This window comes from Rana temporaria, chromosome 9 (assembly GCF_905171775.1).
Source record: "Rana temporaria chromosome 9, aRanTem1.1, whole genome shotgun sequence".
NCBI classification, from domain to species: Eukaryota; Metazoa; Chordata; class Amphibia; order Anura; family Ranidae; genus Rana; species Rana temporaria.
Window position 1 is genome coordinate 157,219,932 of NC_053497.1, and position 25,818 is coordinate 157,245,749.

At 42.9% G+C, this 25,818-nt stretch overlaps 1 long non-coding RNA gene across 1 annotated transcript in view; it reads left to right on the plus strand.

Moving 5' to 3' along the window:
• Positions 1–7,540: 7,540 nt before the first annotated feature.
• LOC120914245 overlaps positions 7,541–25,818 on the plus strand; it is a 90,723-nt gene continuing 72,445 nt past the window's right edge. Inside the window, exon 1 of the long non-coding RNA XR_005743640.1 lies at positions 7,541–7,800. This is a non-coding gene — a long non-coding RNA (uncharacterized LOC120914245). The remainder of the gene's footprint in view (positions 7,801–25,818) is intronic.

The following is a 25,818-nucleotide window of genomic DNA, read 5'->3' on the forward strand; positions in this document are numbered from 1 at the left end:
CATGTACAAAATGTTTTTATAGTATACTGCTTGTTGGTAACCGTGGAGGAAAACTCCAAGATTTTTCTTGTGGTTAGAGCATTATGTTGACATACCTTGCATTTCCTGCAGGGGAAGAAGCCTACTAAATTATGAAAAAAAGAGCTTTTGACAGGAGGGTTTATTATATTTGGAGCGATTTTGCTCTGTAAGGAAGGTACGCCTTTAAAGACCACTTTAGCCTGTTCAGGAAGCAGTGGACCTAAAATTCTATCCCCTCTAAGGATGTTCCAATGCCTGTTAAAAATACTCTTAATTTGTTTATATTGAGTGGAATATGTAGTCAGCATAGCAAATTTGAAACCCTCATCCGTAGGACGCTTGGACTTAACAGATATTAGTGACTTCCTGTTTAATGAAAGGACTCGCTGTAATTCTGAATCTACATCACTAATGGGGTACCCCTTTTCTAGAAACCTAGATTTTAAAATCTCTGCTTGGGCAAGATAGGAGTTATCGTCCGTACAATTCCGACGCAGTCTAAGGAATTGACTGCGGGGAACCGACCGGAGCCAAGATGGGTGGTGGCAACTCCCCGTAGGGATATAACCATTACGGTCGGTTGGTTTAAAATAGGTTTGGAAGTGGAACTTCTTATCAACTATGGTTATCTCCAAATCCAAGAAATGAATCTTAGTAGGACTAAACTCATATGTTAGGGAAATACCCCTATCGTTACTATTTAAAGAGTCAAAAAATTACTTCAATGACTCAGGGCTACCATTCCATAGGAGGAGGATGTCGTCTATATATCTAGCCCATAGGCCCAGAGATGGAACTGTCTGGGCATAGACGACATCCTCCTCCCACTTGGCCATGAAAAGATTCGCTACACTCGGTGCGAATTTGGCGCCCATTGCCACGCCCCTAAGTTGTAAATAGAAGCGTTGATCGAACCAGAAATAGCTATGTTTTGTAGCGAAATCCAAAAGTTTGATTAAATAGTCGCTTTGAAACGAAGCGAGTGATTCTTCGCTACTTAAAAAGTGTTTTACCGCTTGTATGCCTAGATGATGAGGAATGCAGGTGTACAGGGAGGCCACATCTGCAGTGACCATGATGCAACCCTCCTGTACGTCCAACCCCTCCAGAAGGCGGATGGTGTCGCCTGTATCCTTGATGTATGAAGGAGTGCGTTTGACTATGGGCTGGAGGTAAAAGTCTATATAACGGCCTATGCGTGAGGTGACAGAATCGATGCCGCTCACGATAGGCCGGCCTGGTGGTTGTGTAGGATGTTTATGTATTTTAGGCAAGTAGTATATTGTCGGAATTCTGGGTACTTTGGGAACCAAAAAAAGTTTCTCTTTCTTGTTGAGAATCTTAAGATCAAACCCCTTGTTAACAAGGGTTTGTAATTGTTTCTTATATGTGGCAGTAGGATTATTGGGGATTTCTTGATAAGTACCAGGTTCCCCAAGTATACGATGCATCTCTTGCTCGTATTGTGACCTGTCTAGAACAACAATCCCCCCGCCCTTGTCTGCCGGACGAATGATCAAATCCTTGTTATCACACAAAGAGCGAACGCCTTGGCTAGACAAGGGCTGCGAGGAGTGTCTCTTCTCTTTTAATTGAGATAAGTCTTTGAGAACCAGCTCTTTAAAAATTTTGACAGCAGGAGCCACAGCGACGGAAGGATTGAAAAGAGATGGGTTTGATAATCCTGAGTGAACCGTTCCTGAGGTCGCTGCCCTGTTGTCTGTTAAAAATGTATTGGAAACCATATAGCGCTGAATATTAATTTTGCGTATAAATTTCTGCACATCAATAAATGTGCCAAATTTATTTAATGGTTTTGAAGGAGCAAACTTGAGTCCTTTGTCCAACACGGACTGTTCTGCCACAGTCAGTGTTTTGGAACTCAAGTTGAATACTCCTTGGCCACTTATGTTCTCCTTCTCTTTTCTCTTCTGTATGCGCCGTCCTGCTCTACATCCTCTCTTTGGTTTGGACCCTTGGAGTACCAAGGGCGATCTCCGTGAAAACCCTGCCCACCCTGGGCATTGGTGCCACGGGAGCCATGACGGTAGGGTGATTGCTCATAACCGCCACGTGCTTGTTGTTGCCCATAGTCTCTGTGGTCTCTGAGAGGGGAAAATCTGTTATGAACAGGCACAGCAGGTGAATTGTAATATGATTGGTGGGGATGGCGGTCATCATATTGCTCTCTATATGGAGCTGGAGACGCCCATCCGGAATAACCTCCCTGATCTCGTGACGGACGTGATACAGAATGATGAGAGTTACCTCTATTGTGCCCTTTCCCCCCACGTTTTCCCCTATTGTTAGCCCTTCCTCTAGCGGGGTAATTGGGCGTACGGGGGCTCTGGTATTGTGGCCTTTGGGTCATTGGAGGTAATGCCTGGGTTTAACTCCAACGCATACTGAGCGAGCTCGCGGCAGGTGTCCAATCTGGCAACCCAGCACTCCATGGGGTCGTCGGTGCTCATACTGTCAGAAGCACCGACGGACGCCATGTAGTCTGCCACCATGTGGGCCAGCCGCTGGTGGTGACTGCTGCTGCTGGTGCTGGTACTGGGTCGCTCCGATTGGAAGAACATCCTCATCTCATCCATTAGGTCCCCTGCTCGGCTGCTGCTGGGTGCAGCCACCTGCTGGGTGAGATGAGGGGGGACAACTGGAGGCCGGGGAGTTGCCTGCTCCAACCGGCTGACAATGCCTGCCTGCAGTTCCTCCATCCGGCGCTGCCTCCGGCTGGCTGGGATGAACTGCTCCAGTTTCCCCTTGCACCTGGGATCCAAAAGGGTGGCCATCCAAAAGTCATCCCTCGCCTTGATGGTCTTAACCCGGGGGTCCCTCCTGAGGCATCTCAGCATGTGGGCAGCCATGGGGAAGAGCACAGCCCGCTGTGACTCCTCACTGCTGCCCAGGTCAATGAGGTCCGACTCTTCATCCCTGAGGCGCTGCTGGTCACGCTCAGAGATGCCCAACCCCCGGACTATCGGTGCCCCCAACACCGGCTCTCCCTCCTGACCAGGCCCTGACTCCGGGACGACACCAGCAACCACCTCCTCATCATCATCATCCTCCTCCTCCTCGTCCTGGCCCTGGTCTCGGTGGAGCATTGCTGCCTCCTCCTGCTCCACCAAGGCACTCTCCCCAGCTTCGAGCAGGCGATCTAGTGTCCTCTCCAGCATGAACACTATTGGCAGCACGTTATTGAGGCCGACATGCTCACTGCTGACCATCTTGGTCGCCTGCTCGAAGGAGGACAACACTTGGCAGACCTGTTGTATCTGCCCCCACTCCGCACAGGCGATGAAAGGGAGTTGTAGTGAAGTCCTCTCAGTGCCTAGGTCCAGCAGGTACTCCTTCACCGCCCTTCGCTGCTCCCACAACCTCTTCAGCATGTGGAGGGTGGAGTTCCACCGCGTCACACTGTCCACAATCAGCCTGTGAAGGGGCAGCCTGTTGACCCACTGCAACTCGGACAGGGACGCGGTAGCGGTTGGGGAGCGCCTGAAGTGGCTGGCAATTCTACGCACCTTTGGCACAATGTCACTCAACCCGGGATAAGTGCGCAGGAACTTCTGCACCACCAGGTTGAGGACATGTGCCAGACAGGGCACGTGTGTCAGACTGCCAGCATTGAGGGCGGAAAGTAGGTTGCTGCCGTTATCGCAGACAACCATACCTGCCTGGAGCCTTCGGGGTGTCAGCCACTTCTGGACCTGAGCCTGAAGTGCTTTCAGCACTTCTTCTCCAGTGTGTCTCCGGTCACCTAAACTAACAAGCTGGAGCACGGCCTGACAGCGCACGTGCCCCACACTTGAGTAGCTACGGGGGCGCTTGCTGGGAGGCTCAGCAGCTGCGGAGACAGTGGCTTGAGGGAGACCAGCAGTTCTCCCCTGGACACCCCGGGGTGGCACCACAAGATCTGTTGCCGCCGATCCCTCCCCGGCGCCTCGGAGGGAAACCCAATGGGCCGTGAAGCTGATGTAGCGCCCCTGCCCATGCCTGCTGGTCCAGCCATCCATTGTCAGATGAACCCTGTCGCTGACAGCGTGATCCAGCAACAGGGTTACATTCTGCACAATGTGCTGGTGTAGGGCAGGGACACCAGTCCTGGCAAAGAAATGGCTGCTGGGGACACGCCATTGGGGTTGGGCCTGCTCCAACATCTGCCTGAATGGGTTGCTGTCAACTATGTTGAAGGGCAGCAGATGTTGGGCAATAACCCTTGCCAGGAGCCCATTGAGGGAACGCACACGTCGGTCTCCAGGGGGGAAGGGAGTGGTGCGGTCAAAGGCGTCTGAAATCGACGCCTGGCGCCGGACGGCAGTGCGGGACACAGACGCGGAGGGTGCTGTCAAAGTAGAGGTCTGGCTGCCGGTACCAGTACCTCTACTAGAGGGAGCGGGGGGGCATGACCTGCTGGGAAGAGATGAAGCTGTGGCAGGGGCTGCTGTACCCTGCTCACTTGTGGTGGTGGCGCTGCTACCACCACCACGCTTCATCTCGTCATACACCCCCCAGTGGTTGATCCTCAGGTGCTGGTTCAGGGCTGTGGTACCCACCCGAGCCAAACACTTCCCTCTCTTCACCCTCACTTTACAGATCCGGCAGACGGCCACGGTAGGGTTGTCTGCCACCAGGGTGAAGTAGTTCCAGACAGGTGACTTCAGCGCCGCCCTCCTGTCAGATGGGGTGACGCTGACTTGCACCTGCTGGGACTCGGTGCGCACAGGTGGAGCTGCCTGCTGCTGCTGCTGCTGCTGCTGACACCTCCTGCTGCCATCACCAGTGGAGAACCTGACGATGGTCTCCCTGGTGGTGACCTGGCGCACCATTTCCCCAGGGTGCCTACCTTCCCCGTCGTCACTGACGCAGTGAGCCGACGAATCAGATGGCAACCATGATGGGTCACCCTCTTCGCCCCCAGAGATGTCAGACCAAGGGCTGAGATGTTGTGGTCTGAGGGAACCAACTGACATGGAGCCTCTAGCCTGGCTCCGCTGTCCCCTCACCCACGCCTGGGTCTGACTAGTTGCTGCTGTTTCCTTCACCAAAACAGCAGCACCAGTTTGAAGGGATGTCTCTGGGATACTGCCAGCAGGTATCCCATCCTCCTCATCCATCCCTTCAAAAAGGTCCTGACCATCAGGACAGAGCTGGAGGTCTGTCTGATGCACGGCCTCCCCCAAGAGATCCCTCTCACTGTCGCTGTCGAACAGTAAGATGCTGGACTCTTGGGGGCTGGGGGGGGGTACTACAGGCACCGGTGTAATGGTGGTACTACTGGGAGTCGGGACCGACGACTCAGTGGCACTGCTGTGCCCCATGTAGTCCACTACTACTTGAGCCTGAGATGGCAATATCGGCAGGCTGCCCGATGGAAAAAAATCCCGCATGAGGCGGAGTCCCCTTCCACCCGATCCTCTACCACTAGTAGGGGCACGAGAGGTACCCCGTGCTGGCAGCGACCCAGCACTGGGAGTAACTCCCCTACCCCTGCTGCCACGGCCACGGATGCCGCTCATAATTGTAAATGTGTGTGGGGGGGGGGTAAACTTTATTGGGGGGGGGGGAATGTGAGGAAAATGTTTTTTTGTGTTTTTTTAAAAGACAGGCACACAGACAAAGACGTACACAGACAGCTACTAAACTATAATAAAACTAGTACACCTCTCCACACTCTCTAGCCACCTTCTGAATCTGCAATGAAATGGTGCTGGGAGTGACCTTATATAATGTCCGTGCAGGCAGGTTCCTATTGGTTGCAAACCTATGACAACTGTGGTAGGAGAACTCTGATTGGCTCTGATGCAAAAGAAGGGCGGAGAAAATAATCGCGCAATATTCCTATTGCCGAATATTCGCATTGCGAATATTCGGCAATATAAAATGATCGCTTCAGCTACTCGGCCCAAGGTCTCTAATCATGCCAGCAATGCTTTTAGACGTCTATGGAGATCACTAGGATGTGATCTGTTTTAAAAATGAAACTGTAAAAATCGCTCTGATGCGGAAGATAGGGGCGAAGAAAATAATTGCGCGATATTGCGATTGCCGAATAATCGCATTGCGATTCTTCTGCAATATTCAATGATCGCTTCAGCTACTCGGCCCAAGGTCTCTAATCATACCAGCAATGCTTTTAGATGTCGATGGAGATATCTAGGATGTGATCTGTTTTAAAAATGAAACTGAACAAATCGCTCTGATGCGGAAGATAGGGGCGAAGAAAATAATCGCGCGATATTGCGATTGCCGAATAATCGCATTGCGATTTTTCGGCAAAATACAATGAACGCTTCAGCTACTCGGCCCAAGGTCTCTAATCATACCAGCAATGCTTTTAGACGTCGATGGAGATATCTAGGATGTGATCTGTTCTAAAAATAAAATTGGAAAAAATCGAATATTCGGAATTGCGAATATTCACCGCGAAATTCGAAATATAGCGCGATTACTCGAATATGCTATATTCGAGCCGAATATTCGCAATGCGAATATTCATGAGCAACACTAGTGCTGTGTACCTATTGTAGTTGTGCAGGCTTGCTCTAATGCACAGCCTGGATGTAAATGTGATATTTTCTTAGCCTTGGCCGCTCCAAGGAAAGTAATGTGGTGGTTACAGCAACTGACCAAAAAAGAAAAAAAGAAAAAAAAAAGCATGTTTATTTAATGTTACAATTAATATTAAAATGTATTAATGTAAAGATAGGAGAGCAACAAACATTTACTTTGACAAGTGGATTTGTGTGATGCCTTTGTATTCTTTTTGTTTAATATATTTTTTATTAAGGTTTTAATCATAGAAATTTACAGAAGAGAAAAAAACTCAATTAGCAACATGAAAACATACAGTAAAATCCATAAGTGCCCCAAGTACATTTAGTAATATATCCACACATATTAACATGAGTTGTAATCTTTTTGAGCTACCAATGGCAACAGACCAAGCTGATAACATTAAAAACCCACAGGCCACATACAGTTACTGTATGTGACAACAGTGTCTTCTCCATGCTTACAGATTCCTCAGCACGGCTTTGACAGAATTGGTGCAATCACTTTGATCACCCAGTTTGAGGATCATCTCCTTTAAAAGGCATACTGGCTGTAATGATGCACAGCAAAAAAGATTATTTTGCAGACACCATCATTGTAATGATCATTTTGATTGTGTATGTTAATCTGCATGCAGGATGTACCCAGAATACAATCATTTTTTTTTTATTACAGCTAATGTGACCTCTGGCAGCAGAAAAGTTAACCCTTTTTTTTCCTTGTACAGGTGTCATGTCTGGCTAGATAAACCTGCAACAGGAAGCAATACTTCTTAATTAAGGCTGTAACTGGAGTCTAAGCAGACACACAAACAGCCCAAGCAGTAAGCTTCAGCCTCTGAATGGGTCATGTTTCAGCGACGGGAATAAAGGATGAGATGGGGGGTAAGAATAAAACGAGGAATGCGTAGCCAATGAGAAGCCTGCAATCCCCATCTAGGACTACTCCAACAAATAGCTGGCTTTCCAGTTCTGCACATGACTGCATTTGCTCCTGTCCATCAAACTGGTCATATATAGTTCAAAGCAAGTGCAGAAGATAGGGAAGAAGATAGTGCAGTTAGCAGGCATTCCAAAAGGTCTGAGTATGTTCTTCTACTGGTTAATTCATTACAGCACACCCCAGGAAAGACATCTGCTGCTGAGGCTTCATTCACCACACCGGTTGAAGACCCTGCATCTTCATGTGAAATCACCTGCTGGGCATTCCCTTTCCTGCTGGGTGAGTATTTCTCTTTTTTTGCTGTGTTTACTACATTAAGAGTCAGCAAGTTGGAAACTGTGGAAGAAATGAACTGTTTGCTTAACTGCACTTGCTTTCTTTGTTCTTCTAACGCCATATGTGATTCTGTATGTATATTCTGCAGGGATACACAGCTAACACTCAATTATTTCTCCTGGTAGAGAATTCTGTTTCTTACTATACATCAGATTTCATTAAATGGCATGAATTCTTAACGGACATTTCAAGTTTTAAAGAACACAAAGCTGAGCTTGGTAAGGGCTAGAGTCCTGAAAGATGTAACCAAATACTCTGCTAGCCGCAGGGCTGGTTATACTAGACAGGGAGGGACTGAGCCAGACAGGGGGATAGGGACAAAGCCAACCTCAATCCCAGCAGTTTGTTTCTTGATAGGTGTGCACACAGGGGTCATGTGGCTTTTGTACAAGAGACAAAATGTAGCTGCAATTAGTTTAACCTCTCCTATGCCCGATGTCTACTACCAGAAAAATAAGCTGTGACTTCTAGTCACAGAATGGGACAATTTCTAGATTTCTGAGCAATTTGGGTTTTTGATTAGCTGATAGGGTATATTACTTTAAATACCCACCATTGTTAACTAAAACAGAAATTTAAATAATTGCGTTCACAAAAAATGTAAAAAAAAAAGGAAATTATGTTTTCTTTATTGCAAACAATGCAACAATGTGGAAAATCAATCCGATAGAAAGTAGTTTGGTACACCAGGTTTAAATATGACCTGATGGAGGAGAGAGAGGGAGGGCTGGTCATCCAAGGTGATGGTGGAATAAGTACAAAATGGGAATTTGCCATCATTGATTGAGACAAGAGTGCGTATTGGAGGCTAAAATACACATCAGTGGGACGTTTACACATCCACATCTTCCATGCTAACCATTTATTTTTTGGCCTTGGTGATGGTTCATTCTTGGCCCAGACATACAATATATCTGACATGTGCATGGACAATGTAAGGACAAACACCACAAACAGGGGGCTGGAACTTTCAGGATTGCTCCTCTAGGTTATTTTAAACTCCTTACATATTGTTAAAAGGCCATTGCATCTGCAAAGCAAGAGAGGGAAAGTTTATTTTGAAAACTTAGGGAACGTTAAACACTTACAAAAGTAATTAATTTAAAAAATCTACCATTAAGCCTCCTTTGGTTTAAAAGTTTTTTTTGGGGGGATGAAGGGGCCCTTTAGCGACAAAAAGCCTGCCAGTCATCCAGCCATTTTTCATTGGTCTTAGTTCGGATATAAGAGTTCTGGTCAGTTACTGCACCCAGAACATGACTACTGCTCTTTCCAGTGTGGTGCTTTACCAAATAACTTATGTACCTTACTGCCTGACAGTTTTGTTCAGTAATGCCTGACAGAATGTGACCTTGCACAGCCAACCTCACTTGAACTGTTGCTTTCTGTAAAACAAATGTTGCCAGCAGCTGGTGCCATTAATGGCACAACTATTCGGCGATCCTACTTGGCAGAAGAAGAGTTAATCTGCTTAGCTGCTTGTGAACCCAGGAAAGTAAGCGTAATCACAGCAGACAAAAGAGAGCAAAATCAGCAACCAATGCAAAAACTAAAATCCCACAATGAGTAAGTAATACAGAGAGTAATGCCCCCTCACCCAAAGTTCCCCCAGACGAAGTGAAGAGGAATGTGCTAAGTGACAGGAAATGTTCCCAAACCTGCCCACTGCCCCCCTCCCCTTCTATCCTCCTCCCCTCCAGTCGCGCCTGCTTTTGTCTACAATGATCCACACACACACGGCTGCAGGAGTGTACGTCTGGCTTTAAGAGTCTACACAACACAGAGGGCAATGCTGCAGATTCCTATACTCTGATGCTTTTTTTAAATAGGCTGCTGAATAGCTGCTGATTTTGGGTCTGGCCAATCAACAGGTAAGCCATCATACCTGCTAAACAGGTGACCTGTGAGGACTGCACACCAAACTTCCAGGGTTAGCTATACAATCTGCCAGAGCTGTAGGGGACAAGGCTTTGCTTTTAAATCTAGACTCCTGTGGTCAACTGCACCAGCTGCAGGATGTCACATGAGCGTCTGGCAGGGAAGCAGTTGAGGACATGGGGCAAATGCATGTGTAGAAATCACAGCATGTACTAGAGCTGGATGTGGGAAGGTGTTTGCGATTTAAAAAAAAAAAAAAAAAGCCTTACAATTGGACGTCTGAAAAGCTCACAAGCATTCCCTCTGCTGGGCTTCTGCTGTGATGCAGTCTAGACATATGAATACATTAAATACAATACTACACTACATAATGTATATTATTGTATACATCCTGTGCACGCAGATACTCATTTTAAATATATACAAATCATTTTAGTACAACATATACAAACATATGCAAACAGTGATCATTGGCAGACTGTACAATATCATGCACACAGATCTAAAGAAAAAAAAAAAAAATTATATATATATATATATATATATATATATATATATATATATATATATATATATATATATATTGTATATACAGTATATCCATCCTAGAAGACATAGTGGAATGACATAATTGTAACCATATAAAATATGCAGACCATGATTAATGGCAAAGTCTATAATGTACATAAAAATATCTTATGCCCACAGATACTTATTATATACAGTACACACACATAATTATATACATATACACGCACACACATACAAATATGTATGTTAGTAGACATAATATAAGACTATCAATATTTTAGCCATTGCAAAAGAAAGGCTTATTAGTTTTCTTTAAACTTGATTAATTTATCTAGGCTGTTATTTTATTTTTTTGCTTGCGTGTTTGCCGTTTACATTGGTTGTATTGAATGTAAATTGTCTGGATTTCAGCTCTTCAATTGTAAACAAGCCACTGGGTTCAAATAAAAATTCTGTACAATGTCTATGTAATGCAGGTGCTGTATTATTCCCCTCCTTGTATCAATAATGCGTATCCATAGATGCATGCATTTAGTACTGTGTACTGCAAATTGTGGCCTGCAAACCCTGCTGCCTCATGATGCAGTTGAAGCGACCGGCAGTTTTTTTTTTTTGCTCAGTGCGGTCTGGCTGTACCCTATAGTCCTTTGCCAAGTCCCTCATGTAGCCACTGGAACAGTCTCTTTCATAGATACAGCTACCTGGATTTGAATAGAAACCAGACAGCAATTCTTCAGACCCCGCCAGCCCTCCATGCTCTGGACAATAGAGATTTGTTAGCATGCAGCCACAATCCATAGGACACAAAGCTTAAAGCACCACAGACATGGGAGGGAGGGGGGAGCTCAACAGGAAATTACAGCTTTTTAATGCCTCAATGGCAGGTCTGCTACAGGAGGAAAGACAGCTCAGTCTGTGCAGTGTTACAGAGGTAATTCGGGGAGAATTAACCCTTTTATCCCAAGATGTCTGGACAGCCACATTCCCTTACAATTACCGTGGCTTTAACAAATACAGCCCATCCAGTTACTACTTAACATGTTCACGTCAAAATCCATCGGCATTTCCAGCAATACAAGAATCAGATTGATTTTTGTAGAAATGGGTGTTAGATATTTCTCAGTATGCTGGTAACTTATGTTTTGCACATCATACATTTTGGGGCCTGCATACAGCTCCATTAAACCTTTTTAGGTCTTGGTAAGCATAAATAATTTAAATACTTCAAATAGTTTTTTTGGTTCTTTTCCCAAAGATAAAATTGGCAGCCTTCAACTACAATTATTCGCTCAGCTGTTTAATTTTTTTCAGAACCAAGTGGATGCAGCACTCAGCAGACCTAACATGTATTTTGCGTATTTAACCGTGTATACAACCTCACACCATAAAATTTTTGGCAAATGGACATATTTCCAGGACAGAGGACAAAGCATTCTTAGTCCACAACTTCAGCAAAACCACAAAGAAAAATTGAAATTAAATATGTACAGGACAAAACGCTCTGACTAAATTGAAGGCATATATATATATATATATATATATATATATATATATATATATTAGCAACTATGTAAAGCCTATCGCTTGCAAAGTAGCCAACTTCTTGATCAATAATAGATTTTATTTTTTATCTTAAACATTCTTTTCTAGGTGGTAGCCGTGGTTCACACTGGGCTGCGGGAGTAAAGCCGTGCGAGTTCAGCTGAACTCGCACAATTTCACTCCCGCTGGCAGTCCCGATCTCGGCCGCGATGTAAATCGCGGCCCTAAATCGCAAAAAGTAATACAGGAACTACTTTTTGAAATCGGTGCAGCGCCGCAGATGCGGCGTCGCACCGATTAGGACGGTGTCATTGCCGACAATTGCCGCCGATTTGAGATGCGATTTCACAAGTGAAATCGCATCTCAAATCGAACCAAATCGTATCCAATGTGAACCTGGGCTTATAGTTGGTTACACATGCGAAATTACCATTTTCCTCAATTCTGGTGTGAAATACTGCAAAGCAGATTTCTGCATGAAAAGCAGCTTGAAAAGAACATTGCAGGTAATTTTCTATTAAATATATGATTAGGCAAATACTGGACTTTAATATTTGGCATTGCACAAATGATATACATAATATCTTTAAAAGTGACACTAAATTATATTCTTATTCCCTTTAAATTATCCATACACATCCACTAATAAAAGAGGAAGTAAACCCAGTCTGCAGGCTAGTACCTACTAGACATGTGCATTTGTTTTTGACCAAATGCAATTTCATCCGAATTTCAGGTATTTTCGTTATCATTTTAACAAACAAAAAAGGAACATTATAGAGACAGTGTTGGGGGTAGACCATTCGACATGGACGAAGATTCGACGAAGCAGCGAAAAACATACAAACTTTGAATTTGTCATTGAAGGCTTATGGTGTCTGTCAAAAGTTCTAAGAAGATTCGCCAAGCAGCTAAACTGTACGATGCCGCAATCGTACATTTCCGGTCAAATGGTTGGCCTATAGGCTATAGAAGAATTTGAATGTTGTAGCTTGTAGGCGGAACATTCGACCGGAAATGTACGATTGCAGTGTCGTACAGTTTAGCTGCCCCGTCAAATCTTCTTAGAACATTCGACAGAGACCATAAGCCTTCAATGACAGATTTGACCTTCATTAACTCAGATTTTCGAACAAATGCATTTTTTAACGAAACAAAATAAATAAAAACTAATTTGGGGAGTAACTAAATAAATTTTTCGGACGAAAACGAAATTCCAAAATGAAATATTTCAGTGTGCACATGTCTAGTACCTCCAGGTAAGCCTATAACAAACCTTTGCGGTTTAGGAGATATTCGCATTCCATGCAGGCGGTGATGTCACTGGCGCATGCGCTCTGAAGGGACGATATACCCGTGCAGTCCCTTCAGAGTGCCACAGTCCGTGACTTTGTGTGCATGCGCGGGAGTCACGTCAACACAGCGCAGCTAATCAGACGGCCAGACGCCCCAAATCGGGAAGGAAGACCGGGTGAAGTTGGATGCGTCTGTCAGAGCTGACAGCGCGGCAGTTCAGGGCTTCGTTCTAAGGTAAGTATTTCATGATTTGCTAGTACGCGATGCATACTAGCACATTATGCCTTTACTTTGCAGGGTTTTAAAAAAAAAAACATTACCATGGTTTCTTCCCTCTTTAGGGACCCTATTTTTCTGTCTTGTATCATTCTCCTAACCCTCTCTTTTTCCCCCTTCACTTCTGTTTGTTTGGAATGAGCAGTGCTCACTAGTTGTGGTTGCTGCTGAATGCACTCTACAAATCCCAGTCCCTGGTCCATCTCGGGTGTGAGCAATTCTACATAAACTGGGACCATAGAGAATGAACATAGCCACTCTTGAACAGAAGTAGAATTACATAAGCAAAAAAAAAAAAGCTTGCACTCTCAAATGAATATTAATATAAGATTATTAATAATGATCTAAAGAAAAGTGTGGCACAGATAGAATCATGTAAACTTTTTTTTGTGGAGCGTGGAAAGCTTCAAACCCCTGACAAGTTTTTAGAGCGGACTTTCTTAAATTGTCCATATTTTGGATGGTCCAGAAGGTACCGGACAAATTTTGATCAGTGTGTGGCCTTGCCTGTTTAAAAGAAGATGATTTAACCACTTGCTTACTGGGCACTTGAACCCCCCTCCTGCCCAGACCAATTTTCAGATTTCTTTTGGTGGTATTTGATCACTTCTGCGGTTTTAATTTTTTGTTAAAAAAAAAAACTGCTATGGCGCATAGACACGACCGGGCGTGTGTACGAGGCATTAGGCCTTATGTACACTGCTGCTGTTAAAACGGACGTTTAGGAGCAGTTGGGAGTTTTTTTTCAACTGCCCCTGAACTCTCCTCTATGTTATCTATCTGTCCATGTACTCAGGGTACTCATTTAGTCGTTTCTAGGCAGTTGAGTTTAGAGGCATTTTTTGGAATGTAAAAAATTGGTTCAGAAGCTGAGTTTACAAGCATTTGAAGCGCTAAATGCTGCAACCCGCATTTAGCCGTGTTTCAATTACAGGCAATTTTCATTTTTGGCTATTTTGAAAATGCCTCTAAAATGCAAACACAGCAAAACGTGGAATGTAAGCCAGCAAAACTGAAGTTTTAAAGGTTGGTTACTATCTGTCAAGGTAAATCGTTCAGGAGAGGTTGTAAAAGTGTCCCTTGTACTTGAAGCCTTACCCAGATAGTTCATAGCTTCATACAGAATGACCCATCATGGGCAAATTTTGTATTTACTGCTAGCAAATTGCAGTTGTACAGTCAAACCCTTAGCTAGGCTGTGTGATCTGCAAACCATAAAAACACTGACCATAGTAGTTTGGATACTTCTGGCCCCTGGCAGTGGAATGGAGATGCACCATTATTGCTGCACAACAAATACAGCACAAGTATCCCTTTCACCCTCACATATTTTACTTATGAATTGATGGACTTTGAAATATGTAGATGCCCACTCAAAACATGGGAGGCACGACATCTGCTACAACGGACGGGATACATTACAGTGTACACATTTGTGTACATCACAGTCCCGACAATTCTTGGGGCAAAAATATGTCGCTTATCTGAGGGATGCTTAAAGACTAACCGAACAGATGGCCTGATAAATTATCACTGCAAGGCACAAATAACCGGCATACATGATGAAATCTGAGAATATGTATCCTGACAATTTGCATGGGACTAATAGTTTACATGGAGTAAATCATTAATCTGTAAAAAATATTCTAATCGCACAGCTGTTTTAACAGCTAAGACAACAATCGCAATTTTTTTTCACCTGAAATTTGTATACAATTATACAAAACTGAGAAAAACAAAATGTGATTAAACAAAAAGGACTTATATTAGTGATATTTATATATTGTTTTGGCAGTAAAATTATACTTCAGTCAGAAAGCATAATGATGGAGTGTCTCTACTTTTCACCTTGAAATGATGAAATTTATACCTTTCTGCCTCACTAGCCAAAATCTCTACAGTTACTGGCCTTGAATTTGAGCGCAAGAACAAGCTTAGCAATGAGTTCCCCAGTTAAGGTATGATTCTAGTTGCTAGAAGAAGATTCTAGTTGCTAGAAGAAGCTTCAAAATCTTAAAGTGGTACTAAAGTCAAATTGTTATTTTTAACCAAAAAATAAATAAAAATAAACATGTTAATAGTTACCTGCCCTGTGCAGTGGTTTTGCACAAAGCAGCTCAGATCCTCTTCTTGGGTCCCTCGCTGTCACTCCTGGCCCCTCCCTCCTGCTGAGTGCTCCCATAGCTGCCACTGCTCTGTGTTGTCCATTCAGACACTGAGCTATGGCTCAGCCCTGCCCCCTCTCTCTCATTGGCTCACTGACTTTGACAGCAGCATGAGCCAATTGCGCCCGCTATGGTGTCTCAGCCAATCAGGAAGGAGAGTCCTGGACAGCCGAGTCTCTCGTGCAACATCGCTGGATCGAGATGGGGCTCAAGTATTAGGGGGCTGATGCACACAGGTTTTATATCTTAATGAATAGAATGCATTAGGATGAAAAAAAGAAAACATCTGCCTTTAGAACCACTGTAAATTAAACCTGTATAGCGCATATACAGAGGCCGCCATTGCTTACATTCTGAAATACTTTGAGACAATAACTTGGAACAATCATGTAAATCAGAAATAACTCCTAACCAGTAGTAGTGCAACGAATCGTCACTGATCCGTGATCTGAACAGGTCACCCTGTTGGGATCGGCACACCATGTGATCCGTGGAACGCTCCGTAGCCTCGGCCATAGGAAAGTCCCTGGCTTCAGCCTAGCTCCAGAGCGGTGGCCATCTTGGTACACCCGACGGCTGTCCCATCAGGAAGTGACATTTCGTTGACAACATCTTGCTCCACCCCAGTGGAGACAGTCTGCTTGCCTAGTAACCAGAGCCTATTGCACAGCGTGACACTCCGTATCGCCTCAGCTCTCTGACTACAGACCCAGGACCACCGACATGAGGAGAAAATGTATCTGAGATCTGCACCTGCAGGTAGGAGAGACACCATCACTCGGGGAGCATGGTTGTCTGTACTGAGCAGAGGAGGGGGACACCTGTGACACCAGAGAGGAGTGGAGGGGGGACCCCAGTGACACCAGAGAGGAGTGAAGACCCCAGTGACACCAGAGTGGAGGGGGGACCCCAGTGACACCAGAGTGGAGGGGGGACCCCAGTGACACCAGAGTGGAGGGGGGACCCCAGTGACACCAGAGAGGAGGGGGGACCAGTGACACCAGAGAGGAGGGGACACCTGTGACACCAGATAGGAGGGGACACCTGTGACACCAGATAGGAGGGGACACCTGTGACACCAGATAGGAGGGGACACCTGTGACACCAGATAGGAGGGGACACCTGTGACACCAGATAGGAGAGGACACCTGTGACACCAGATAGGAGGGGACACCTGTGACACCAGATAGGAGGGGACACCTGTGACACCAGATAGGAGAGGACACCTGTGACACCAGAGAGCAGGGGGGACACCAGAGTGGAGAAGACAGGAGGGGGGACACAGGTGACACCAGAGGGGAGAAGAGGAGGGACACCAGTGACACCAGAGGGGAGAGAAGGGGGACACCGGTGATACTAGAGTAATGATAGTGATTAGGGGGGCAAGCGGACATCTTGTTACACCCAACAGTTTTAGATTTCACAGTTATTTTCAACACAAAACCAAGCTTATATGCTTAAATACAGTATTTGGAAATCCAACGGACTGTTTACATGTTAAATTTTATAAGCAGCAGCAAACCTTACATGCTTGCTAATGTGACAGAACACCTCTTATTTTCACAATTTACATTTAGTTAAATGTGAAAAGCAGAGGTGTTCTTTCACATTAGCAACCATGTAAAGTCAGCAGGTTTTCTGCGGCTTTTAAAATTTAACATGTAAACAGTCCGTCAGATTTGCATATTCTGTATTTAAGCACATAAGCTCAGTTTTGTGTTGAAAATAACTGTGAAATCTAAAACTCCGGTGGGTGTAACAAGATTAGTCTTTTTTTTTTTTTTTTTTTTTTGCTGATCCGAAAAAATTATCTGATCCGTGAGTTTTTTCATCCGTTGCACCCCTACTAACCAGCATATTTGTTCTGAGTCAGTAACCTGGAAAGTACCAACACCAATGGATCAGCATGGCAGCAAGCAAACTAGTATTTTCATAGGAGCGCAACAATGACAGCTTCCATACTTCCTCCATACAGTTTTACATTAAAGAGACCCTGCCAGTGAACTGAAGTAAACTGCGCAAAACTGCAGGTATGGGAATTTTATGCATTGCAGTAGTTTGCACTCTTCTCAGTGACAGCGTCTTAAATTGTGATTAGAGTTTAATACTACAGGTCCCTCAGAGCATGTAAGCAAAATAACATTTTGGACCTTTTCAGCTGACATCTTTTTTTCATACATGTTGATGCTGCTCACATATATGACAATATTCTAGTTTTAGAACTTGTATTCAGTTATAAAAGTTAATATGTTTTCATGTACAGTGCTTTGAAAAAGTATTCATACCCCTTGAAAGTTTCCATATTTTGTCATGTTACAACCAAAAACGTAAATGTATTTTATTGGGATTTTATGTGAAAGACCAACAAAAAGTGGCACTGAATTGTGAAGTGGAAGAAAGATAAATGATTTTCACTTTTTTTTACAAATGAATATCTGAAAAGTGCGACCCCTTTACTCTAATAGCACCAACTAAAATCTAGTGGAACCAATTGCCTTCAGAAGTCGCCTAATTAGTATATAGAGTCCACTTGTGTGTCATTTAATCTCAGTATAAACACATCTGTTTTGTGAAACCCTCAGAGGTTTGTTGAAGAACCTTATGCCCCTTTCACACGTGCGGACCGTATGTCCGCTTTTCCATCCGTTTTCAGATATAGATTTGTAAAACAAATTGAAAACCATTTATCATTTTCCTTCCACTTCACCAGCATGTGCCACTTTGTGTTGGTCTATCACATAAAATCCCAATAAAATACATTTACGGCTTTGGTGGTAACGTTTCAAGGGGTATGAATTATTTTTCAATGCACTGTGGTATAGATAGTGGTAAGTTGTGTTTAATCACAATTTTACTAGAAAACTGAAAATTGGTGTGTGTGTGTGGCCAGCAAAAAGAACATCTGTACATTCTTGGTGTTGGTATGTTTAGTGTTTTATTATTTATGTGCTATCAGCTTTAACAGCCACTAACCCATTAATATAAAAAATGACCCGAATGTTTGTCACACTGGATACCTACATGTCAAAGGGTGGCCAAAAACATTAAAAGGGTAATCTAACATGCATGTACAATCTACCAACCCTCAAGCACCAACACAAACAGGTCATATAAGCTTTGTGGAGCCTCATATTTTTTACCATAAGAAGAGAGAGGGTGATGACATGACTGGCCTTTCTGCCCTTGCTTATTAGCATAGGGAGGACCAATAACAATCAAGGCTAGTTTTCTAACTTGCAGTGATCTACAGGCAAGCCTTCTATAAGTGATGTTAGTTCCAGGGAAGAACACACCTGAATACGCACATGCCTTTCACAGAGCCAACACCACTTCCTAAAAGATGAGCAAAAGCAGCCTCCAGCTTTGGATGATAGCCTTGGTTGCAAGTAGGATACATTTTAATGTAGACTATCCTATAGATATTCTGGTGCCACTAGCTACATACGATTGTTTTGTTTACCAAGATTCTCTTGTCTCCAAAAGGCTACAAACATATTAGTTTCCTAGGAACAAATGCCCACATGCAAGGTTACGATGATACCATGTGCATGTGGCAAAGACTTCACACACTTTACTCTTAACAATAAATCTGATTCTTCCATAATCTATTTATTGAAAGTGAAAAAATTGTGTGTGTATATGTATATATAGAGATAGAGATAGAGATAGAGAGAGAGAGAGAGAGAGAGAGAGAGAGAGAGAGAGAGAGAGAGAGAGAGAAATAGCTAGCTAGACATAGATAGATAGATAGATAGATAGATAGATAGATAGATAGATAGATAGATAGATAGATAGATAGATAGATAGATAGATAGATAGTGTATGAAAACCATTTAATAAGGTGAGGTTTGATTAATGTGGTCAACTGTGGATCGAATACAATATGTATGTGCTCATTTCCAATGAGATGAGAAAAACAAAACTAATCTTACTTTAACTGTCGATACACAAAAAAATATTGTATAACATATACTGTACATTTCTATAACACTCTGCACATTTTTATATAATGACCAACAAAGAAAAACAAGCTATTATGTATGGGTGCCAGTAAACCTGCTTTACTGGCAGAAATTTTGAAGCATTTTTTTTTCCAGGTGTTTTAAAGACCTCCTGCATGTACTTGTTGAGCTTAGAGTGCAGGGTAACTTGGCGTACAAGTATGAACATGAACAATTAGAAAGAATGGGATCCTGCACACTTATGCCGCGTACACACCATCACTTTATGTGATGAAAAAAAAATGACGTTTTAAATCATGAAATAAAACAACGTTTTTGAAACTTCATTTTCAAAAACGACGTTGCCTACACACCATCGTTTTTTCAAAATGCTCTAGCAAAGCGCGGTTACGTTCAGCACTCTTTTCCATTGAAGCTAGCTTCATAACTTGCTTATGAGCATGCGCGGGTTTAAAAACGTAGTTTTAAACGTCGTTTTGCCCACACACTATCATTTTAATTGACACAAAAAAATGACACAAAAAAATTGAAGCATGCTTCTATTTTTTTTTGTCGTTTTTCACAAGACATAAAACAACGTTTTCCCCCACACACGGTCATTTTAATTGACGTTTTTTAAAACGTTGTTTTTTTTCATCACATAAAGTGATGGTGTGTACGCGGCATTAGGTATAGAGAAACAAGCAGAAGAACGCTTGAGTGTGAAATGGGGCTAGGACAATGATGGACTATTAGGATTTTAGGCAATGCATGAGTTTTATTAGATTTGTTGGGATTTCATAGACAGAGCATAATCCAGTGCATCATTGGTGCGTAATTTTTGAAATGCCAAAGGGGTATGGTCCAATTGCTCATTTGGCACATGCTTGAGGGTAAAAGATCTCAGAAGGGTAATTAGAGCAGAAATGTCAGAGAAATGCGTCAGCACCCAACAGAACTATGAGTAACATTTACTGGTAACTTAAGAATGGTCACTTTGGGCCATATCATTTCTTGCTACATTAACCTTTCTGTTTCTGATATATACAGTATGTCATAAAATGTATTGAAATGCTAGCTGGATTGTGTTATGTTTTACTTTTACAGGCAAATTATCTTTCATTTTGCAATACCCTAAAAACTTGTTTTAAAAGGCTATTGTGAAAGTCAACCAAATATTAGGTACAGTCCCCTAAATATACCCACTTCCAATATTAAAATATTAGGTACTAGTCCCCTAAATATACCCCCTTTCCAGGTTTGGATATCCCCTTCTAGGTTTAAACCAATTCCAGGAGTTAGGTAGCCCAATTGCCTACAGCATGCAGTTGACACCTTACTTTAAGGAATGCTTTCTGCGTTCTTTGGTAGCGTTGACATGTCTTCTAAGTTCTACATTAATTTGACCACCCCTTTTATCCATTACAAGTATTTAACTATTTTATAGTTGACAACTTTATTGCCAAATGAAAAAAAATAACCAGACTATGTGGACCCTCCCCTCAAATTTTAACAGCAGTTGCAGTGACTAGCCACACACACTCAGACCTAAAGCAAGAATTATTTTGATAAGATAAATGAGGTAGAATGCAGACACCTAAGCAACTATGGTTCTACTAAATTTAGTAAACATCTAGGCTTTGATAAAACAACCGGACAATGATCAGTGATGAGAAGCAGAGCAACCACCATTTTTAATATTGTGCTGTAAGACAAAAATGTTTGTGTGTGTGTGTATATATATATATATATATATATACACACACACACACACACACACATTCTGGACCCACAAGTTCAAATATTTAGAATATGTATGTAATGAACCAGCCAGCTCAGGGGATTTTAAGCCCATGATCTGTATTGGTCGGACACAAATGAGGGTTCTAATTCATCCCTGGTTTCTCTATAAAGAGAACGTGCCACAGCAAACGGTTTTTAAATAATGAACACATACATTCTGTCGAGAAGAAAATTTAATAAAGCATAGAGTGTGCACAAAAAATATATTATAATGGGTAGCCAAAAGCATTACCGTCCCTGAAGGTAAGAGTATATATATTATCCCGGTAAGGGATGGGGCATGGGACTGTACGAATGCAGTTGGGTAGTTCTGAGACCACAGAAACCGTACACCAGAAACAGTTTTACAGATAAAAAATATATTTTAATCTTACATATTATATACATACAAAAATAGAATAAAATCAAATATTGTATTAAGTTTCACCAAAAGTTGATTGTTGAGATATTATATACAGTATACTGTCCAACACGTTTCGCCCATTCGGGCTTCCTCAGGGACGTATGTTTATGTATATATAAAGGATCTCAATCTGAAGTAAGAAATACAAATGGTGAACATATCTTGACTATTATATATAAATATTTACAAAACAAATACATGTTGTTACTAAGGCATTTGAAATTTTACATGTGTATCTGATTTATTGCAATAATAAAGACAACATATTAGCGATCAATTGGCCCTTTTTTTCTGTTCCATGGTGGCACCCCTATTCATGCAGGGAATTACAAACTTGTGTAAATAATTACCTCCTTGGTGATTCATCTCACTGGCCACAGAGAAGGTGGACACTATACAGCCCCAAAGGGTAAGTAGACGGATCAAGGACAGAAAGCACGTAGTGCTAATCAATCCTATTGGGAATATAAGGATATTGGATTAATTATCGACAGTGTTATTAATGAAGCAAAGATTGGATAATGAAAAATTAGAAAAATTAGATAAAAAAAGGGTTGAAGAAAATGTAGCATAAGAAAACAATTATGAAGTATCTGTGCTGCGTGCAAAGATCTAATGAGGATTTGATAGTCAATTAGTCAATTAGAGAGTCTATATTACTACCCATGAATGCATCTGTATAGCATCCAGATTAATCAATCAGGGGCATATGCCTCCTTAATAACTATGATAAATACAATTAATAATATATGATATATGTCACATATTTGGATGTCCATAGTTAATAACCATGGGTATCATCGAATGAATAAGTACTGTAGTCAGTGAGTAAATTAGAGAAAGATGATAAATATAAAGGATGTGTTCAACATTATATTTATAGTAAGATTGTGTTAGTATACATAGAAGACTATGGGAAAAGTGTAAAGTATAATAATAAAAGGGAAGGTATTTTAGGGGGAGAAAAGGAAATATTTGCATACTTAATTGAACTCACATTTGTTGCTACAATTAGAGGTATGCATGTTAGATATGAAGTCAGGAAAAAATGTGTCCTGGCAGACAATATACTAATTATGCAGAGCGGCTGCTGGCTGATGCTGTGTGGAATAATCACATAAGTGTATAAATATAAAGCAAAAGTAAAACGGCAATATCTATAATGCATGGAGAAAGATTGCAGGGAGAAAAAATACCTTTAAAATGTTCACATATAGAGCGTTCATTGAAAAGGGTAAGACAGATCAGCCTTTGTGATGGGAGTAGCCAACGCTAATCAGGAGTCTGACAAACAGGAAAAAAGGAAAGGATTCAAATTTTGGTGCCAGCATCAAATGATAATAAAGACCAGATAGTTGAGGAATAAAGATTAATTACCTGACTTGCGATTAGGGAGCGTTTGGGCTGCCTGGTGGCCTGAGCGGTGTATGTGTGCTAAATGAAACCTTATATAATCCCAGTGTGCTCTGACGTAGCGCGCATCAGAGCCCAGTAGTGCGCGGGATGTGTGTGTCAAGGGGGGTGTGTGCCGCACCTCCAATGAGCGCAGCGTTAATGGCCCAGCAGAATGATATGACGGGGAAGAAAGGCACACCCCGTGGGTGGGGCTGTGAGCACAGGGAATCCCTGCGCAAGGTGTTATGTCTTGCTGCGAGAAATACAGAAAGCGGGTGACCACAACATCACAGCCTCCGCCGTGGTTCAGGGCTGAATGCACCTGGTGGTCATCCCTGGGCGCCCACTAAAGGGTATGACCAGCATATCTAATACGTGCATATCGTCCTGGTCCGGCTGCTAAGGATAGAATGATGACATGAGAGAGTGGGTAACCGCTCAAAGAGAACCAGGTAATCTGATTCCTGTGGTCCGAGCCAAGGGTGCAGGCAGTGCAATCAAAATGCGGGTTTAGGATGAAGGAAAAAGCTGGGACAGCCGCACTCCAAAAAAACTCCTCCTTTAATTAAAAATCCCAAAATACATGCCACAGCAAAAAACAGCACAACAAAAGAAAAGCTGACGTTTCGCACTATGCCTTAGTGCTTCTTCATAGCTGTGAAGAAGCACTAAGGCATAGTGCGAAACGTCAGCTTTTCTTTTGTTGTGCTGTTTTTTGCTGTGGCATGTATTTTGTGATTTTTAATTAAAGGAGGAGTTTTTTTGGAGTGCGGCTGTCCCAGCTTTTTTCCTTCATAGAATGATGACATATGGGGATAAGGATAATCCCCCTGTATATGTGGCCGTGAAGAGAGTCAGTAAAGGGAGATGGCAACATATAACTTACACGAGGGAAGGGTGTCAGCATGGAGACAGCATTCACCAAAAAGATATAAAATGTATGTACATATAGACATAGTATGTATGTTGTACATATTGGATGAGCAACAGTAACAATACATTATATAAATAGAAAAAGGAAAGGACCGTGGCCATAAGACCTAAGATCATCAAAATTACATTCCGGCAGCAATATACTTTACAACCTTGATCTTAAAGAGATAACGCCTTCTACACACTGGAAATAAACCATGTGATTATAGGAGGAGAATACTGCAAATGGATCCATACAGTCGCATAACATGGTCATCAAGTGCCATGTATGCGAATGATGAAAATTACGTATGCACGTAACTAAGAACATGGAAACAAAGCATTGCGGTCAGTACTGTCACAGGCAGTGCTGCCACATTGCATGAGGGGCACAGAGTGGAATATTGCACAAAGGGGGGGGGGCCACAGCATGGTGGATGAACATAGATGGAAAAGGGGGGAGGGGATAGGGCACATGGTCAAACGGAGTACTGGCATGGTTACAGGAACGGTTTGAAACTTATGCCCTCGTTGAGGCCCGGTTGCATTGTGGCCTTCAAAGAGTATATCCAACGAGATTCAATCTGTAGTAAACGTTTGTCCACCTCCCCACCTCTTTCATTTGGTGCTATGTGGGCAAGAGCGTAAAAGCCCATCATCTTTGCATCGTGTGCGTGAAAGAGGCCCATGTGTCTACTGATGGGAGTCTCTAAAAGTTTCTTTTTCACGGCTAGTATATGATCGCGTATCCGGCACAGGAATTGACGTTTGGTCTTACCTACGTAATAAGCCCCGCAGTTGCACTTCATTAGGTAAATAATGCCTGTAGTTTGGCAAGTTGCCCTAAACTTGGGTGTGTGGGTGTCGCCATTTGGTAAAAGAATGCTATTCCCTTTAATGATGTACTTACAAAAATTGAACTTCCCACACGGGAAAGTACCTGTCAATGTCGGTTTTGGTATCGTTTGGGTAGAGTAATGACTCGATACCGTACTGTCTCGAATGGACTTTGATCGTTTGAAAGTAATCTCAGGATAGCTGTTAACATATTTGTTAATTTTGCTATCTGAGGTCAGAAGGTGCCAAAATTGATTGTAAATTTTGCGTATTTTCATGTGCTGCCTGTTGTAGCGAGTAATCACTCTCGTAGTGTTAGATTGTTTCCTGTTCTTTGATATATAGAGGAGTCCGTGTCGTTCCTGACCATTGGCCCTGTTGAAGGCCCTGCGGAGGCATGTCTTAGTGTAACCTCTTGTGCGGAGACGGGCATAAAGCTGTTTGGCTTCGTATAGGAAATCACTTTGTTTTGAGCAGTTTCGCTTCAAGCGTAAATATTGGCTATACGGTATGCTTGTGACCAGCGATTTAGGGTGAGAGCTGGACGCATGTAACAGGCTGTTGCCTGCAGTAGGTTTCCTAAAAAGTGTAGAGCATAGATTGCCATCGCTATCTACGAAAAGCTCTACGTCAAGGAAAGTGATTTTTTCTTGACTGTAGTTGTAAGTAAATTTCAAATTATACGTATTTATCTGCAGTTGTGCCAAAAAGATATCAAGACTTTCCCTTGAGCCCGCCCAGACCATAAAGACATCGTCTATATATCTGTGCCATGTGAGCACATTGGTCATGGAATCACTGTTCTCCTCATCTCCAAAAAGGTCACGCTCCCACCCCCCCCAGGTACAGGTTGGCATAAGAGGGGGCGCAGCCCGCCCCCATAGCCACACCCTGCACCTGGAGGTAGTGGGAGCGCTTGAAGAGAAAGACGTTGCTTAACAAAATAAACTCCAACATCTCAGCAATGAAGTTGTTATATTTT